This window comes from Trichechus manatus, unplaced genomic scaffold (genome assembly GCF_000243295.1).
Source record: "Trichechus manatus latirostris isolate Lorelei unplaced genomic scaffold, TriManLat1.0 scaffold00054, whole genome shotgun sequence".
NCBI lineage: Eukaryota > Metazoa > Chordata > Mammalia > Sirenia > Trichechidae > Trichechus > Trichechus manatus.
In genome coordinates, this window is record NW_004443990.1 from 7866268 (window position 1) to 7879626 (window position 13359).

The following is a 13359-nucleotide window of genomic DNA, read 5'->3' on the forward strand; positions in this document are numbered from 1 at the left end:
CTTGATGGAAGGAAAGTCAAAGGATATCTGGCCATTCCTTAAGACTACCGTACCCACTCTTGTATTGCAAGAGAATCAGGGACCTGGATTTTAATCACTGTACTTCTTAACACTCAATGTTTGCGTACAAGAGGAGCTTTTTCCCCACCCCTCATCTACATAGGAAAGGTGCCTCTCCATATCTCATAAGACCAGAAATTCCAATTCTGGGCTGCAAAAATGGACTTTGATGTTTAGTACATTATTCTAGGGAGACAATTCACAGCTCTTCCTAGATTTCTAAACCAAAAACACCAAACTTGCTACCATCGAGTTGATTCTGACTCACAGCGACCCTATAAAAGGCCACTAATCCAGAACACCATGAATCACTACATAGGTCAACCAAGTGTTTTGAGTTGGGAAAGTAGAAGAGGGACAAGAAGCAGGATACTCAATTTACCAGCACCCTAACTGTCACCTAGTTCCTAACCCTACAACCCAATCACCCAGCAAATTGTTGGTAATACTTCTTAATTACTATTTGGTGAAACTCCTAGTATCTTTCACCTACCTACAAGGTGCCCAACTAACTCTCAACAGAAGTGAGAAACAGACATAAAGGATACTCGTGAGGAGTGTGCCTCTTAGCTCAAGTAGATACAAGAGACTAAACGGGCAGCTTCTGTCCGGAGGTGAGATGGGAAGGCAGAGGGGGTTAGGAGCTCGTTGAATGGACGTGGGGAATCAGGAATGGAAAGGAGGAGTGTGCTGTCACAGTATAGGGAGAGCAACTAGGGTCACATAACAATGTATGTATAAATTTTTGTATGAAAAAAATAGAAGAAAAAAAAGAATTGAGAAACAGGATATTGCTGGGAAGAAGTGTCTCTTTGCTTCTCTCAGGGTTCCTCATCTGTAAAATGGGGTAACAATGGCTGCCCAGTCCTCCTTGTAGGTTGCTGGAGCATTCAATGAGATAACATTTTGAGAAACTGTTTAGTGTAGATCACAGAAATTGATCACAGAATTGTTAGGGAATTGTGTTCTTATTCCTTCTCTTCTCACACCACACTCGCTGCTTCTTTTTTTTTTCCCTTTCCTTCTTCATTTCTTCTACCACATTCTCTCTCATTTCTTCTAACACATTCTCTCTCTCTCTCTCTCAGAAATCAAGCCGTAGGGGGTGAGATAAGCCTGGCAGAAATCTCTGTCTTCTGCTTTAGACAGACACCCAGAAGAGGGCAGACTGTGAGGAGTGTCCCAGTGTCTGCATTCCCTTGGGACTTTGCCCTAAATAAACCTGTCTGAAAAGACAGAGCTTTGTTGCTTCGAGGTATTTGTGTCCAAGGTTGAAAATGAGCTAATTAGTGATTGCAATTAGGTCTGAATTCCTGAACACAACACTTACTATTACTGCTTCCCTCCCAGAGACAATTGAGTAGTCACCAATTTTCAGGACTGAAAAACCCTTTGGGCTCTTCCAGGCCTGCCTAGGACAGGCATGGTGCGCTCACTACAGCCCAGCGTAGTAGCTTATTATCTCAGCCATAATCTGTTTTCTAAGAATTCTCCCCCAAGCCAGTTCCCAGCTTGGTTCTGATGGTTATCTTTGCACCCTCCCTGTGAGGCACATGGCAGAGTCCCAACTTTAGCCTGCTCTGCTCTGCTCAGGACTGGAGAGTCAGGACATCTGGGTTCCAGGTGTGACTCTGTCACAGACAAGCTTTGGGTAAATGCTTTCTGTTTTCTGGGCCTCAATTTTGCCATCTGAAAAAAACAAAACAAAACAAAGTAACCTTATGTCTTAGTTTCCTAGGGCTACAAGTAACCAAAACCAAACCCGCTACCGTCAAGTTGATTCCGACTCATAGCAACCCTGTAGGACAGAGGAGAACTGCCCCATAGGGTTTCCAGGGAGCACCTGGTGGATTCGAGCTGCTGACCTTTTGGTTAGCAGCCGTCACTCTTAACCACTGCGCCACCAGAGTTTACAAGCTACAAGTAGGCGGCTTCAAAAACCAGGAATTTATTTTCTCACCATTCTGGAGGCTGCGAGTCGGAATTCAGGGTGTTGGCAGGGCTGTGCTCTCTCTCTGTCAGCTCTAGGGGAAGACCTTTTCTTGTCTCCTTCAGCTTCTGGTAACCCCGGATGTTTGTTGGCGTTCCTTGGCTGCTTATAGATTCATCTGCCCCTGCCGTCACATAGTTTCTGTCTTGCCCCCATGTGTGTCCCTGTTTCTGCGTGTTTTCCCTTTTGTAAGACACCTCTCAGACAGGTTTAGGACTAGGACTCACTCTACCCTGGTATAATTTATCATTTCTTCAAAGGAAAGGCCCTACTTCCCCAAACATGGCCACTTTCACAGGTACAGGGGGTAGGACTTAACATACATTTTTTGGAAGACAAATTCATGACACCTTATGTGCATTAAAAAAAAAAAATTTTTTTTATAAGTGGATTTTTCAGGAAAAAGGATCCATGGATGTCATTATTATCTCAAAAGGGTCTGTGACCAACAAAAGTTAAGACTTCTGGGCTGGTTGATTTATAAGTTCTCTTAATCAGGCTTAGAATATTCCTTGGTTCTGTGCTTCTAGGAATATCATACATCTAACTGTTCAGCAAGCAATGGCCGACTGCCCACTGTGTGCCAGGCCCTACAATAAACTCCGAGGATGCAAAGATAAATAAGACACCTTCTGAGGAGGTCACTCTCCCATGGAGGAGATGACCCACAAACAGTTATAAAAGCAGGTCCAAAATATGATGATGGAGAGATGCACAGGGCATTTGAGGAGCACAGGACACCTGGAAGTGTTTGTACCTTTTCCTCCTCACCTCCAGGGGGGACATGAGCTGCTTAAAAGAGAGGGGGTACTATCAAGGACCTCCCTTCAATAGGTTTACAAAGTGGAGTGCATCTTCCCATCCAGTAATTTCTGAAGATCCCATGCCCCTCTTCCTCCCAACATCCTCCACAGGCCTTTCTGCCCATGCTGCCAGTAAGCTTGTTGATCTAAGTGGAAATGGGCCTCCTTCTTCCTGGATTCAATCCATTGTTTGTTCATCAAGGAGCCCCGGTGCAGTGGTGTCACTAGAGGGGAACAGGGGGTGTGGACCGCACCAGGTGACACTGTCAGAGGAGGTGACACTGAAATGACTGTCTACTAAAATATCTTTGTACTTAGCTATACCAACAAAAACATTTTTTGTAAGCCCAGCTTATATGTATCAGTATACTTACAAGGCTAAAACTCTGTGCTAATTTACTTTTTAACCTTTCAATGTGCTCTAGTCAGAGCTGGCATTATCACCCAATTACAATGACACTTCGAATCATGTGCTTTCACCTGCATACATGACAAGCACATGATGTTTTCATCACTACCGGTGGTTTTATAGTCGCTGATTTTGTCAAATTTTCTGGCGTTTTAGCTACAATACTGCGGTAATTACTATTTGTGAACCTAAATCAATAACTCTGTGGGAGAATGAAGCAGTAATCAAAAAAGGACTGATATACAGGAATTACAATTTACGAGTAACATTAGTACAAAAAAACGTTACCAAAGATTCTGTATGGTCTGGTACAGGAGGAGGTCCGTGGCGGGGGCGGGGATGTAACACCATGAGTTATTGCACTGGGTGACATTAACCCTAGTGACGCCACTGCCTTGGTGGCTCAGTAGGTAAGCACTTGGCTGCTAACTGAAAGGTCAGTGGTTCAAACCCACCAGACACTCTGCAGGAGAAAGATGTGGCAGTCTGTTTTCAGGATTACAGCCTTGGAAACCCTATGGGGCATTTCTACTCTGTCCTATAGGATTGCTATGAGTCAGAATCAACTCGACAACAACGGGTTTGATTTGATTTGCTCTGGTCTGTTAATCAAGAAGCCCTGATGGTGCAATGGTTAAGCACTCGGCTGCTAACCTCAAGGTGGGCAGTTCGAACCCACCAGTTGCTCTGAGAGAGAACGATCTTCCACAAAGATTAAAAAACCGAATCAAAGCCATTGTCACTGAGTCAATTCCAACTCATAGTGACCCTATAGGACAGGGTAGAACTGCCCCACAGGGTTTCCAAGGCTGAAATCTTTATGAAAGCAGACTGCCACATCTTTCTCCCATGGAGCAGCGGGTGGGTTTGAACCACCGACCTTTTGGTTAGCAGCCCAGGGCTTAACCATTTTGCTACCAGGGCTTCTTCTGTAAAGATTACAGCCTTGGAAACTGTATGGGGCAGTTCTACTCTGTCCTATAGGGTTGCTATGAGTCGGAATCAACTCGGCAGCAGTGGGTGTGTTAATCAGACCTCTGCCTCCAGGGGCGGGCGAGAAGCCCCACACCCTACAGGAGCCCCAGAATCCCACCAGCTGTCTTTTTCCTGCCCTTGCTGGGCTCTTTGGGCCCCTTTCATGTCCAGCACTCCAGGAGAGTGAACCTTAGAGACACTGGTGAACACATTATCACAGTGGCATGTCATCTGGCTCGGGTGCCGACCTTAGCAGTTCCCAGTAGCTCCCAGTGACTTTATGGCTCTGCAAGAAGCACTGTAAAATGGGAAATTCATTTAATAGACGAAAACCAGGAATATTTTCAATGAAATATTGAAAGCGGGGCAGATGCTGCAGTGAGCCCTGGTTCTAATCCCAGTTCCTTTACTTACTAGCTGGGTCCAAGTCTTTCCATCATGCTGCTATCCCCAGTCCAGGCGACTATCTTCTCTGCCCTCCACTACTCCTCTTAGCTTCCACATTTGCCTCACATTCTCCATATGGCAGCCAGAGGGATCTTTTTAAAATGTTAACCAGAGCATGCCACTGCCCTGCTATAACTCTCCAAATACTTTTCACTGCACTTGGAATAAAATCCAAACTCCTCACCAAGTTCTGTCACACATTCCACGATCTGGCTCCTGCCTGCCTCTCAGCCCTATCCTGTACCTGGCTCCTCCTCACTCGCTAAGCTCTCTGACATTCTGTCTGTCCCTGCATCTCAGTTAGTTCTGTCTCAGGGCCTTTGCACTGACTGCTTTTGTTGACTGAACTGTTCTCCAGCTCTAGGCCTGGCTTCTTACTCTTGTGATATAGGTCTCAGCTTAAAAGGCAGTTTTTTAATGAGAGGTCCTCCCTGACCATCTCATCTAGCATTTTCCCCACCCTACCCCCATCACAACTTTTTTGCTGTTTTCTCTTACTCTTTTCATAGCATTTATTGCACCTGAAATTATCTTGTTTGTTTATTGTCTGCCCCCTCCCCCAGTGATGAAACTTGTCTCATTCACTGTTGTATTCCCAGCATCTAGAATAGGGCAGAAGGAGCCGTGGTGGCGCAGTGGGTTAAGCTCTCGGCAGCTAACCGAAAGGTTGGCGGTTTGAATCCACCAGCCGCACTGCGGGGAAAGATGTGGCAGTCTGCTTTCTTAAAGATTACAGCCTTGAAAACCCTATAGGGCAATTATGAGTTAGAACTGACTCAGCAGCAACAGGTTAGAATAGGGCATGTCCCGTAATAGACAGCTAATAAATATTTGTTGAATGATTGAATGAGTAACTACAGCAAAGTCATCTAATATATTTGAGCCCCAAATTCCTTAGCAGTAAAATAAGGATAGTAAAACTGTCCACCTCACTATATTTCTGGTCTTTTTCAATCCTTAGGAAACTCTCTGGAATAGCTATGACTATTGCAGCCATTTTACAGTTGAGGATATGGGAAGTTAGATGGGTTAAATAATTTACCTAAAATCATAGTTGTGGTTTGAAATTCTATCCCCTTAGAGATACCAATAAACGTTTGGGGGACAGGGGCAGGGGAGAGAAATTCTATCTATTCTTCCAAATTTTAAATCCCACCAAAAAGATGGCCATCCATTGGAGAAATCTCTGCCACCTATCTGGCTTTACACTTGAAAGTAGTCTGTGGCCAGGGCTCAGCCCTGTGGGGTGATAATTCCCACACACAGTTCTTCAGCATCTGATTCATTCTGAGCACATCTACTGTATTCAGTCACTCATTTATTTATACATTGATTCATCACATATGTACTGTTAGCAGCCAGGCACTATGACAGGTACATGGTGGATCCAGGCAGGAGCCCCTGCCTCATGCTAAGGATATGCCCCTGGTCTGCCCTAGAAATGGATGGTCCTCAATCAAGTCTGTTGGTCAAATTCTAATTCTTTGACTAAATAAAATAATGCATATAAAAAGCTTATTAGCCAGGTGTCTGGCATGGAAAGGTACTCGATGAATGTTAGTAAAGATAATGGTGATGATATTAGAACCTGGAGCTCCTTTCTCAGCCAGGATGCCTAGAAGGGGAGAAAGAGATATAAAACACCCTTAGCAGTTTTTCCCTTCCAGAGCCTTCTTATTAGAAAATCCAGCTCACATGACTCTCATTGCCTCTTCCTAAATCCACAGCCTGTACAAGCAACTGAAAATAATAAACATAATTTAAATGCTGTCTTTCCTAATTAAAATCTGTCCAGAGGGGTTGCCAGAGTTATTGTAGTCCATGTGGCAGAGGAAGTTCCGTTATATAAATCCAGGCTTCAAAATAGTCAAAGGGGAAGTGTGCATGTGTGTGTATGCATACAAGTGTGAGAACAGGGGTGCTACCAAGAATGCATAGTCGGCTCTGAACAGGTTGAGGAGTCTGGATTTTAAAAGGGAGCTGTTGAGGGATCCATTGGGAGTTGGTTCCTTGAGGTGCTTCAGGCTGATGAGTAACTCTGGAGTCTGCCTTGGCCTTTTTAGAAGACTCTGAACAAACATACTGAAATGGCTTTTCCATGAGGAGATGATGTTCCAGCTCTCTCCACAGAGGCTCCACATGCTTGGCGGCCCTCCTTGGAAACACTGGTGGCCAGAGCAGCTGCGTCAGCCTGGCTTCCCCCGAAAAGCTGGGAATGCAAGCAGGGAGCCCTCTGCTAACCCAAGGGCCTCTTTCCAACAGACAACTCCCCAGAGCAAACCACACAGGAAACCAAATCCAGATAGAGAGAAGGAGATGCTAGTGGAAAAACAAAGAGGAACAGGAAGAGAAGGAAGGAGGATGAAGAAGGGAGGATATTAAAAAGGTTTGAGAGAAAGTCTGAGAGTAGGTTTTACTTTTAGAGGGCGGGAGTTTGTGTGGGAAGGCAGCTGGCTGAAGTATAAAGACAGTTGGGGGCATGTTTTTAATTTTCCAGATTTTTTTTCCCTCCATCACCTTGCCCTTAACCCTGGCTGTAACTCTGCTAATATTTTTGAAATACGTCTCAATGTATTTTATTGATAAATCGGTTTCTTTACCAACAGCCCTTCTGCCATACTGCCACCGGGAAAGAGAACAGAAATGCCATTGAGTAGGGAGGAAGGAAGATATGATGTTAAAGGAACACCCACCCAACAGGAAAGGGGGCAAAAAGAAGTTAGAGATATGGGAGGGGTCTCAGAGGAGAGAGAAGACAGGCAAGAGAAATGAGTGTCAGTGTTTCTGCTCCCCAACTCAAGATCAAACTTAAGGTTGTAGGAGCATGGAAGGGGAAGGAAGATGTTCAGGAGGAGTTTACAATCAGCCTGATAGGGGAACAGAATAACTTACCTCTGGGGAAATGCAAACATCTTGGAGACACCCCGTGGTCAGCCCAACACAGCATCAAGCATGGCGCCAGGGCAGTGGGTTACCTCGGCTGAGGTAGTGTCCAGGTGAGTGGGCTGGAGGTCCAACTTGCAGACTCCATCTTGGTGCAGAGAACACATATGACAGTTCTGGGGGCCCTAGACAGATGCAGAAGGCTGAAAGAAAACTAAGGACCCACATAGACCTGGGCTGTAGAAGAGGTGAATTCAGGGTGCAGGAACTTCAACTCTGGGGGCCAAGTCAGGGCCACACACAAAGCTCCAAAGAATGGGATTATTTTCCCAGGCAGATACCCAGAAACCAGACCAGAACAGCGCCCAATCAGCGGAGACCCAAGGCCAACATGTGGAATTGAGGCTTCTCTCACTACTACCTCAAGAATTTCTAAGTTCTGCTTCCACCCAGACATAGCCTTGGGAAAGAGAAGACGGCAAAGCGATACCTGAGAAACTGCCATGGTAGGACATTTGTGTTTTGAACTGATTGAATTCTTACCCTAAAGAGATCACGGTGCGTCAGTAACCAGTAAGCAAGGTGTGAACAGACTTAATTGTGTTTACTTACTAACTGTTTGTAGTGAAACGTATGTGAAATTGTGTACTACAGATTAGTAAGTAAGCATAAATAAGCCCATGCGTACCTTGCTTATTGGGCAATCCGTCCCTGTGTTGAGTGAAAAAGATTATTTTAAATTGGAAAAGAATAAATTATTTTTAATCGGCCAGTTAAGGTTTAGGGGGAAGGGGACAGAAATCAAGATGAAATCAATTAAAGATTATTTTGAAAACTGCGTTTTCCCCATATCTGAGTTGTAGTATAAAAATTTTGATCTTTCTATAATAATGACCTTCAATAGTTGCAAATAAATTTAGAGCATACAAGTCATTTTCATGTACATTATCTTTTTTGAACTTCACATTAAATCAAATTAAATCTTATTAACCAAACTTTACAGATGTGGAAGATGGAGGCTTAGCTATGGTAAGGGTCTTGTCCAAGTTCAACAACTTAGAAGAGGGCTTTTTTTTTTTTTTAATGGCTATATATATATATATAACCAAACACACATCTATTCGTAATTTCTGCATGAACAGTTCAATAGCATTGGTTACACACTTCACATTGGGTCACCGTTCTCACCGTCTCCACCCATATTGTTTAATCACCATTAGTTTAGGCTCTCTACCCTAAAAGTTCTCATCTGTGCTTTTGTGAACTGTTGTCAGTTTACACTCATACAGATCATTCTTTACCAGAGCACTATGCTTGAGGCGGAGCCCTGGTGGTGCAGTGGATAAAAGTTATGGCTGTTAACCAAAGGGTCAGCAGTTCAAATCCACCTTGGAAACCCTATGGGACAGCTCTACTCTGTTCTATAGGGTCGCTTTTTTTTTTTGTTTTTGTTTTTTTTTTGGTATGCTTGAGGCAAACATTCTTTATTAATTGGGCTAAACTGTTGTTTAGTTTAATGATGGCTTCATGGGATAGTTTCAGTTTCAAAGTTTAAAGATGATTTCCAGGCATTAGATTTGGGAGTTCACTCAGTCTCAATGGATCCAGTAAGTCTGGTTCCATATGAGTTTGTTCCATGCTTTTCCTCCTTTTGACCAGGATCCATCTATTGGGTCCTTGATGAAAATATTCAGTAATGGTAGCCAGGCACCATCCGTTTCTTTTGGTCTCATGGTAATGAAGGTAGTGGTTTATGGAGGCAATGAAACCTGCAGTCCATTTCCTTCTACGATTCCTGGGTCGTCTTCTTCCTCTGCTGTTCCACGCAAATAGACAACAGTTGTTGTATCTTGGGTGGCTGCTCACAAGCTTTTAAGACCACAGGTGCTACTCACCAACCTAGGAGGCAGAACAGAAACTCTAAAAACGTTAGGCCAGTTGATTGGGTAGACCTATGAAGCCATGACCCTCAACGGAAGAAAAAAAAAAACTCATTGCCGTCGAGTCAATTCAGACTCATAGTGACCCTATAGGACAGGGTAGGACTGCCCCATAGGGTTTCCAAGGAGCAGCTGGTGGATTCAAACTGCCAACCTTTTGGTTAGCAGGTGGGCTCTTAACCACTGCGCCACCAGTGGTCCTAAACAGAGAGGAGACAGACTCTTTTTTTTTGTAAATCTTTGTAAAAAGAATCTGAAAATACAGAAACATATTAAAGATGAAAATAAAGATCACACATTGAATTAGTTAGGATTAGGTTTAGCTGCCATCCCTAAGACACAGTCCCTGCCCTCAAAGATGCTTACCTTTTTGTGGAGGAGCTGAGTTGTGGACAAACATGTCTAAACCACCTTGCAGGAAGCTTATCCATAGCAAGAGAGGGACAGATGCAGAGCCTGGCTTGGAAGCAGGGCACGGTTTAGAGGATGGAGTAACCACCTCCAACTGGGAGGCTAGAGACGATTTCATAAAAAAATGTGACATTTCAACTTGTCTTGAAAACTGGGTAAGATGTGGATACTTTAAAAACTATACTTAGGCGTAGATGACAAACAGTGGACTGAAGGAACGAGGCTCTTCTTGCCTCCCTTTCTCCATCTGCCAAACAAGAAGATCAGCTTAGCCCTTGGGACACACGGAGGCAAGGGGCCCCATTAAACAGCACAGGCCTGGGAAACCGGTTTGCGGTAATTGTAGTTAGCGGTGTGAGACTTTTGGCAGGTCGCTTTCCTTCTCTAGACCACAGTGTTCACATCCGAGGAAGGGCTTTACCAGATGAAATATCTCAAAGACATCCTCTGGCTCAAACATTTTATGTTATTTTGTATCCTAAAAGAGCCTTAGGGTAAGTTTCTGAGACTGGAACCGCTTCCTGCTCACACAGACACTTTGGTGAATGGATAACCCTTAAGAAAGTCAACTGTGGTGTGTTTTCAAGGTCACAGTCGGGGGTGGGGGCCAGGAAGTCTGAGCTCCCATGTGTAGTTTTCCTGTCCCCATCCAATTTCTGTTCCCACGTCCCCTATAGCCATTCCTACAGCCATCCACTCACACTCCCTTCTTCTCCCCCCCAACAAACACATACATAGGGAGGGAAGGACACAGAGAGGGAGAGGAGACAGACAGACACACACACAGAAAGAGAATGAATGCCCAAGCCAGCATACAGACTGCTCAAATCCAGCCTTCCGGCTGAGAACTGTGCGGCTAGTGGAAGTCTCTTGTCTTCTCTGCTCACCCACCTCAGCCTCTTTCTCTTTTAAATGACTTTCCCTCGATTTCTGAGATTCATCTTCCTTCAAAGGAAAGAAAGGCACTTTGGTCTTTTATGGGCACTTTTTCATGAGGCTTTGTGTGTGTGTTTGCTTCCCTCTCAAGTTCTGGGGAGGCAGCAGGGGAACAGGGACCTTCAAGGAGGGGGAAGGGGTTTCTGCAATCCCATCCACGTAAGAGGGGGAATGGGCTGGAAACAGGGAGGGGCATCTGTGGGCTGTCGTGGAAGACTTGTCAAAGGAAATTCATTTTCTGCCCTCCAAAGCTATCCACAGAAAAGTTAGAGGAGAATAAGGTTATGGATGGAGAAGGTTCATTTCAGGAAAGACAGTCCCAGCTCCGATGACATCACCTGAGCACTGGCTTCTCCTTCACAAATCATCACCTCCAGTCTCAAAGGCTGTGGGCTGGAGAATCACAGGATGTAGGCTGAGGAGTCAGCCAACTGTCAGAGCCATTTATTTTAAAAAATATATTTAAAATTAATTAATTATCACTGAGGAAGTTGCGGTATATTTGCAGGGAGGTTGACGAGGCACTAGTGGTCCCTGCAATGTGAGCCCCTCTTAGCCCTGACTGAACTGGGTCAGGGTCAGCACCCACAGCCTTAGGGGATGTCCACCCACCATCATTTGCTGTTGACTCTGCTCTGACTCATGGCGACCCCATGTGTGTCAGAGTAGAACTGTGCTCCATAGGGTTTTCAATGGCTGGTTTTTTGGAAGTAGATTACCAGGCCTTTCTTCTGAGGTGCCTCTGGGTGGATTAGAACTTCCAAACTTTTGGTTAGCAGCCTAGCGTGTTAACTGTCTGTACCACCCAGGGGCTCCTTAGGGGCTGTAGGGAGGACAGAACACTGCAGCACAGGCCTCCCCCTCCTCTCTGATCTTAGGCAAGTCTTGGAATCCCCAAGTCTCAGTTTCCTGGTTTATTCTGTCCTGAGTACCTCACAGGGTTGTTGAAAGGGCCAAAATGAAAACAGGAGAGGAAATGGTGGACTGCGGAATGGTGTTCAGACATATCAGGGTCCTTGTCATGTGGAAGGGACTCCTTTTCCTTCCCCGAATGAGAAGCTCATTAGGAGATCCTCCCCTATCTTTCTGTCCTCTTGCCCCTTCCCTCATCACAGGATGCTGCAAAGGGAAAGGACAGAACTGGATACTGGGGATGAAACCTGGCTTGCAGCTGGGCCTTGTGACGCACACTGGCCACCCATCATATCTACTGCCCAGGAATTTCCAGTTCCCAGTTGTCTAGGACTGTGGGTTCACACTAAACGTTGTTGACCTACAATTCTTTACATCCTGGGACCTACTTTGAGTAGTAGCTCCAGAATTTCTACAGTTATTCCAGAACCAGCTTAGAGGCTGTAATCTTTTTTTGGGTGGGTAGGGGGCAGTGGAGCAGCTAGAAGAACTTGAAGCCACGCTAGCAAAACTTTCTAGTGAATTATCGAAACTGAGAGTGATCTTGGGGACCCCTGCACCCTCAGAATGTTACAAAAAATTGTCATTCTATCTCTGTGACTGTATATATTAATTTATTTGGAGACAAATCAAACATCCAAATTTGAGGCTTTTCAAAAATGTAAGACTTGTCAAATGGCCTTTCTGCTTTCAAATCCCCTTTCCCCCCACTCAAATGCCCTACTTTAGGTCAGAATAATCTTCAAAGTGGGAGACCCATGCATCTAGTAGTACCCAAAGTCTTTTCAAGGGTTATGTGTACACAGACAAACTTTAAGTGAATTTCCTGATCCTCATCTTCTGTATGTACTTTTTCTTAAAGTTGATCTGTCCAAGAAAGTGCTAATCAAATCAGTGAGAGCTCGTGCCAGTTCTCTTTCCTCCCTCGCCTTTCATACAGTCATACTTCTTCCACTTTACAAAAGACAGGCATATGTCTCACCCATCCTAAATCTCACTATGGTTCAGGGCTCTAGTTTCAAGTATAAAAATGTCTGTAGCACCAAACAAATGGATGGTGATGAATTTAGGTGTCTGCAAAGTCGTTTTTCTTCCGGCTCTCCAAACCACCACCATCCATCTCCCGAAATTTGCAGTTCCATTAAACGTTTGCTTTTTAAGCTTAATAACTATTTATCAAAAATTTTAATAAATGTATGTTATTTTTATCACTTATATACTAAAAGTAGTAGCACAGTGATTAAGAGCTTGGCTGCTAACCAAAAGATCGGCGGGTCGAATCCACCAGCTGCTTCTTGGAAACCTTATGGCGCAGTCCTATAGGGTCTCTACGAGTCGGAACCGACTTGATGTCAATGGGTTTGGTTTTTTGCTTGTTTTTATAATAATAATAAAGGCAACCATAAATCATACCTAAAGAAAACATTATTTTAAACTTTTTGAGTTTTATGGTCAGAGGAAATAAAATCTGTCTATAAATACGGTTTTATGGATGAGCAGTATGATGGAAGGGGCCAATATAAGACTTCTAAGCATAAAAATACATTATAAAAAAAATTAGTGAGGGAAAATAGAATGGAAGTAATGATTCAA